Source organism: Adiantum capillus-veneris, chromosome 2 (assembly GCF_014529385.1).
Source record: "Adiantum capillus-veneris isolate H3 chromosome 2, ASM1452938v2, whole genome shotgun sequence".
NCBI lineage: Eukaryota > Viridiplantae > Streptophyta > Polypodiopsida > Polypodiales > Pteridaceae > Adiantum > Adiantum capillus-veneris.
Genome location: NC_140932.1, coordinates 31,412,125 through 31,419,487, shown reverse-complemented (window position 1 = coordinate 31,419,487; position 7,363 = coordinate 31,412,125). Strand labels below are relative to the sequence as shown.

Genomic DNA, 7,363 nt, shown 5'->3' with positions numbered 1-7,363 from the left:
CAGTTTCCAACAAAAGTCACTTAAAAGTAATAAGTGAAAAATATCAAAAATAGGGAAAATAGGTATGCACTGTAAAAATGCTACTGATGGGTACCCGCGTGCCCCGCGAAGTTCAAAGCCCTAAAATTCGAATTTCATCGTCTTCTCCACAGAAGCCGAGAGCGCGAACCTCACAACCTTGAGCTCTACCTCCATCTCTACTCTTCTACTCTCCACCATCTCTACTCTTCCACTCTCCTACCCTCTCCCAACAAGCGCTTCAATTCCATGTAAGTTTTATTGTTATGTTTTTTGATTTTTTCACACGCATACACACACACACACACACGCATACACACAGGCATACACTCATACACATGCATGCACACACATGCATACACACACACTAATTACACACACTAATTAGTGCATGTGTACGTTCTTTACACACTAATTACACACACTAATTAGTGCATGTGTACGTTCTTTACACACTAATTACACACACTAATTAGTGCATGTGTTCTTTACACACACTAATTAGTGTAAGTAAAGACACACCAAAACTTAAATTTGTTAATTATTAGTTACTTGCAAAATCTAAACTTGTTAGATTTAATTACTTGCATAACCTAATATGTTAAATTTGGGATTGGCCATGCACACACTAATTAGTGTGTTATTAGTGTGTGCATTGACCAATATGATTGGTCAATGTACACACTAATTAGTGTGTTATTAGTGTGTGCATTGGCCAATGTGATTGGTCAATGCACACACTAATTTGTGTGTGATTAGTGTGTGCATTGACCAATGTGATTGGTCAATGCACACACTAATTAGTGCTCATTAACACACACTAATTTGTGTGTGATTAGTGTGTGCATTGACCAATGTGATTGGTCAATGTACACACTAATTAGTGTGCTATTAGTGTGTGCATTGGCCAATGTGATTGGTCAATGCACACACTAATTAGTGTGTTATTAGTGTGTGCATTGGCCAATGGGGTTGGCCAATTCACACACTAATTAGTGTGTGATTAGTGTGTGCATTGACCAATGTGATTGGTCAATGTATACACTAATTAGTGTGCTATTAGTGTGTGCATTGGCCAATGTGATTGGTCAATGCACACACTAATTAGTGTGTGATTAGTGTGTGCATTGGCCAATGTGATTGATCAATGCACACACTAATTAGTGCTCATTAACACACACTAATTTGTGTGTGATCAGTGTGTGCATTGACCAATGTGATTGGTCAATGTACACACTAATTAGTGTGCTATTAGTGTGTGCATTGGCCAATGTGATTGGTCAATGCACACATTAATTAGTTTTGGATTAGTGTGTGCATTGGTCAATTGGATTGGCCAATACACACATTATTTAGTGTATGTGATTAGTGTGTACATTGACCAATGTGATTGGTCAATACACACACTATTTAGTGTGTGATTAGTGTGTGATTAGTCCAATTACACAAGCCAATGAACACACTAATTAGTGTATGTTAACACACACTAATTAGTGTGTGCACAATCTAATGCACACACTAATTAGTGTATGCTAAAACACACTAATTAATGTGTGCACAAGTCAATTACACAAGCCAATGCACACACTAATTAGTGTATGTTAACACACACTAATTAGTGTGTGCACAAGCCAATTACACAAGCCAATGCACACACTAATTAGTGTGTTTTAACACACACTAATTAGTGTGTGCACAATCTAATGCACACACTAATTAGTGTGTGCACAAGCCAATTACACAAGCCAATGCACACACTAATTAGTGTGTGCACAAGCCAATTAAACAAGCCAACACTAAAACACACACTAATTATGTTAAATTAAACAACAATCAACACAAAACCAGAAACATACCTCCATGATTAAGTCATAGGTAACGTATTAGGCCCCAATGACCGTCCAAGTGATCACGCAATCGATCACACTAATCATAAACACAATAATCTCTTATTAGTCAATACACACACTAATATCTTATTAGCAGTTGTAGACACACATTGGATTCTTTCCACATTGGATTCTTTCAACATTGGATACTATAGAGAATCCAATGTTAAAAAATCCAATGTTTGAAAAAAATCAATGTGTAAATTTTTAATCATATATTCAAATTTTATACCCTAGTTTAATCTTTGTCGTAATAAATGCAAACCATGTCTTCTTCTTCCACACCACGCTTTCGCAGCATTGAGGATTTCATGGCAGACGGGATATCATATCCCGACGCTCTCTCTGCCTATCATTCACAGCCGTCGCCTCAGCAGTCATCATCAGGGTTCGGCTGGTTTCGGGACGCTCTAGGTGGGTCCACTGCCGTACCTGTGACCGATCCAGATGTAGAGAGGGCATTGCGTCTTCGGGCTGAGTGGTTAGGTTCACAGAAGACCCTTACACAGCGCTATTCACCGGCGCAGCTAGCAACTTTTGGATTATCAGAGGTCTCTACTCCGACTCATGGCACTCCATACCTGCAGAGTTTTCCAGCTACAGCTCCAGGTTCAACTTTTCCTTCACAGGGTTCAACGCCCCAGGGTCCGACGCCGTTGGGTGCGACGCCACAGGGTTCGACGCCACGGGCGTCCACCTATCCATCACCTATCCCACCTTCTGTCCCAGATTCACGTCGGAGCTCTTCTGGCAGTCAACGTCAGGGCAGCTCGCGCGCTAGCGCCGGTCGATCTCGACGAGGGAGCGGAGCTAGTTGTTGTTTTGGGGGGGGGGGGGGGGAGTACTACAGATTCTCCTCCACAGTCACCGCTCCTTGCTCCAGCAGAAGATGAGGACCATGACATGCCTTCACCAGATGCTCGCGGGTTATACTACCAGGTTCATAGAGGAGGTATGGTGAATCTCGGGACAGCACAGGGCAGGAGATTCCGCACACACGTCAACCAATTAATCCACTCCACATATATCAATTGTTTTCTCAAATTTGATCAGCAAGATCCCTACAACCTCACATATATAGAGACAACCATGCACATGCGTTTCCCCAACCCTGAGGGGCAACAATTCTCAAGGCAATGGTTGCAAGAGCATGTCAAAACATTTCTGAAGAACAAAAAATCTAGTGTGAGGAGAGTGGCAAAGAAGACAATGGAGTCTCCAGAGCATAGCTATCGGCCAAGAAATGTCCATGATGTGGAGTGGGAGACCGCTATGGGCGAGAAAGAGGACGAAAGGGCAACCGGTGCGAGGATGTATACGCGTCAAGTTGAGGCCAGATCCCATCAGACTCCTACGCATTATGGTTCGGGAGGAAAAACGGCTTGGAAAGACAAATATATAAGTAAAAATATTAGTTTTATTGTAAAAAATCTAATGTTTTTCATTTAATTAATTGGTTGCTATTTTTTGTCAGTATAACATTACCATGAGTCGCCCGACCAAAGAAGTGCAGAGATATAGAGAGAACCATACCGAGTATCAAACTTGGTGTTGGTTGTTTGAAAATCAAATGATCTCTCGAGAGGAGTTTGAAAATGCGTGCAGAAGTCTGCAACATGTAAGTTTAATCTTATCTAAATAAACAAATTGTTGATTTTATATCAAATATTAAATAACAAAGTGTTAATTGTTTCTTTTTTATGGTTTTGCAGAGTCAAGGAGTTCCACGTGAAATGCCGCCAACTCCCCCATGAGCGTCCTCTATTTTGTATACGCGGGCCCCGTTTGCCCTATCCCACATGACCATACTCTATTTTGTACACGCGGGCTTTTTTTGCCCTTTATGTAAATGCAATAACTATCATTTTTTGGCTCAATACCTCCCCCAATTGTAATTCCACTTATGTAAATGAAATTATCAATCTTTTTTTGGCTCAATGTATTGTCCAATTGTGATATTTTGTTGTAATTAATAATAATTTTGTAAAATAACTAAAATAAATAAAAAAATAGATGACCTTTTGGATGGTCCTGCAAAGGACAATCCAAACGGTCATCTATTTTTTTATAATAAATCCCTTCGCGGTAATGCTCGCGATAAGCCTGACGTAGTAATATGTGAGGGTACTGTTGCAGCAAAGTACGCGATAATATTTGCGAAAATATTGCCGCATCCATTACCGCATCAGTTACCGCTAGACCATTACTGCCAGCTTTGCCGCAGTATTTGTCGCGTACGTGATTTTTTATATTTCAAGTTTGTTTGTTTTTTTGCGGTAATGTGAGCGATAATACCGCGCATATGTTATAGTGGGTGTTGAGAGCGATATGGCATTCTTGAATATGCTTCTCTTTCGGAGAAAGAATGATCCCCTAGGGAGATATTAGATACGTGTTGGTGGCAAATCTTGAGGAGAAGGAAGCAGTGAAGTAATACCAATTTGGTTGTAGTAGTTCCATGTGCAAAGGATATGCCAGGGTTGGTGTGTAATTCTTGATTGATTAATACAATTCAAGCTCCTCATAGCATTTAAAAAATAAAATAAAAAATATATATGTATATATAGCTATATCCATTTACAATCAAGCGACACTAGTTCAAGCACCCCTCCATTTGCTGGTAGAGGGTTGGACTTGCATCACCAAGGTGGTGGGTTCCACCCCCACTAAGCGGCGCCCTTGGGGGTATCTCAAGGCAAAGGATGGTCACGGGTGCCTGGCCTGATGCACGATATCGGTGGAATAAAGTCAACACTTAAAAAAAAAAGAAGCACCCCATTTGTCGGAAGCCTGTGCATAAAAAAAAGAAGCACCCCATTTGTCGGAAGCCTGTGCATAAAAACCGATGCAGTACGATGGATGTAAGAATGCCTTCCCATATGCTTTCCAAAAGCGCCTCTCAACGGACCTTCGCCTTCCATTGGTCTTCCCATACACTCGCCAAAACAGCCACGCCATTGCAAGCAGCCGCTGTTCAACCACCCACCACAATGGCCGCCATGCATCCTAACCCCGGGGGGGGGGGGGGGGGGGGGTTGATCTTTAGTGCTTATTTCCCAATGACCTTCGCAAACGTGACTAGATGGTAGCAGCTGCATTGTTTGAATGCCTTTGGCGCTAACTATTTCTTCTCCACCTCATTGCAGGACGTTGAGGCCACCTTCTTCAGCTAGTGCTTATATAATATGGTGACCATGCCAGGCAAGATCAGGATTTGCAGCTCTCGCCATCACCTTTTGCAAGCCCTGCGCCATCGCCAACTCTCTCTCTCTCTCTCTCTCTCTCTCTCTCCTCTCCACACACACACACACAAGCACTCTGCCTACAGGTACGGTTGTTTACTGCCTCGTTTCCTACTCGTGAATGCGTAGTGGTTTTTAGCTGCATACGGCTCTCTCTCGCTCTCTCTCTCTCTCTCTCTCTCACACACACACACAAGCACTTTACTCGTGAATAGACAGTTGTTTTCAATTGTAAACGGCTCTTTCGGTGCTAGGCGATGATTGCTCTCCACCATACGCAGATCAGTAGGGCCTGCAGCCAGCTACCTCAAAACGGCAATGCTATCTGTATTCTTTCTTTATGCCAGTGTCTGCAACAGGCAACGCAGATTGTGTTATATTTAAATACGGCATTAAGCTACAGAGTATAAAATACCTATGTTATTTCATTCAAATTTGTGGCGAATCGACCACACACTGTCTGATTACCTTTGTTGTGGGTGTGGCTTTTGGCAGGTGAACAACTGACTCCATGGGCCTCAACTCCTTGTGGCTAGATGACTCTCAGGAAGTGTGCCCTCCACACAAATGGAAAACGAGATGCACTTTATGGAGGAGGACTATGAAACGCCACCGCCACCTGCAAGATCGCAACTACATGCCATTGCTATGAATTCTCCATACCTTGCTCCCAACCCGCAAGCCTCTCGCCTTGTTCGGCCCCATAGAAGGCCGACACAATGCGGGGCTCGAGGGCCAACAATTGTCTTTACTAGTCGGCCAGGTCCACTGCATTGCGTAGCTGCGGCTCAGCCAACACTCCTTGAAACTTTAGCGTTGCCAACCCACCCTCCTATCCAAGCACACCCACCACAGGTGCGATCGGCACTAGCTCCAAATTGTGCGGTGGGAGGTGGGACAAGGCTGGCTCCGATTCCAGTGTCAAGTGATAGCAACACCGCCACTGTCGAGGGGGGATCCAATACCACTCTAGCCACAACTGCTATGTTGCCATCTTCTCGCAATGTGTGTCAGTCAGTTCCCACCAAAGCACCGTCCACTAGGGGACGTGTGAATCGGCGTCCACACGAGGTGATCATCTTGGTGGAAGCCAAAAAGGACCTAAAGGTCCGAATCATGGAAGGTGGGCTTCTAATTAGGCTAAAGGATTGATGGCAAGCGATGGCAAACATCTGTCGAGCTAGTGATTTGCACCGCAGTAAACTCAATGCAAGAACAAGTGGGGAAAAATCAGTGGGATGTTTAATAGGATTCGTGACTATGAGAATCACATTCCTTCGGGGTGGAACAGTTTCTGGCAAATGTCTCTAGCAGAGAGACGTGACAAAGGCTTGCCAACCGATGATTTCTCAAGTGATCTCTACGACAAAATGGTTCGATTGTTTGGTGGCGATTGCAACGTGGATGTTGGAGCTAATTTGGTCGACTCCCATCCCGATGACGCTGCTCCCACAAGTGAGCATGGTGTCCACTATTCTCTCTCTCTCTCTCTCTCTCTCTCTCTCTCTCTCTCTCTCTCTCTCTCTCTCACTCATTGTGTGTGTGTGTGTGTGTGTGTGTGTGTGTATACACTAAATGCTACCTTTTACCTTGTAGGGGATGACATCGAAGATGTCCACGCACCATCCGACATGGGTGGCCAAGATTCGGCTGAGGACTCCTCCTCGGAGGGAGTGAAGCAAAAACATCGTCCTCGAGTGCATGCTAGGACCATCAAAGATCTAGTCGAAACAACCAAGAGGCTCACAACTATCTACGAGGAATTTGAGGCCGGTCATCCTAGGCGCTTTGAGGAGGCTGAGCGTCGAAGAGATGCACGAGAGGAAGCTCGAGACCGCCAAGCATTGAAAATCGAGCATGCTAAGCTTCAAACAATGTGTGAAGGCACAGGTGCAATTTGCTCCTCTTTGGGCGAGATTACGAAGTGCATTGCATTAATTCGAAAACCCCAAGACCCTCATGTGGAGTAGATTATCATCCAGGCCATCAAATGTCCTTGTCATGTTTCTTTTTCCTCATCTCCTTGTCATGTTTCTTTTTGCTCATGTGGCGCTTCTTCCATCTTTTAGTAGTCTCATCTCCATTGCTCTCACTCTCTCTCACATCGGCCTACATTGTTTTTACTCGAATTCTTTGAGTATGGCACAAAGTGTAAATGAGCTGTGACAGTCATAACTATAATAGATTTGAAATATTTTTCAATGAAGCATTAGT

The 7,363-nt window shown here is 43.6% G+C and overlaps 1 pseudogene across 1 annotated transcript; it reads left to right on the top strand.

The window, feature by feature from the left end:
- The first annotated feature begins 5,660 nt into the window (after positions 1-5,660).
- LOC147462590 (uncharacterized) lies at positions 5,661-7,303 on the top strand (annotated as a pseudogene). Its single transcript, XR_015189999.1, has 2 exons — positions 5,661-6,604; positions 6,746-7,303. The product of XR_015189999.1 is annotated as an uncharacterized LOC147462590 (transcript).
- The last annotated feature ends 60 nt before the right edge of the window (positions 7,304-7,363 follow it).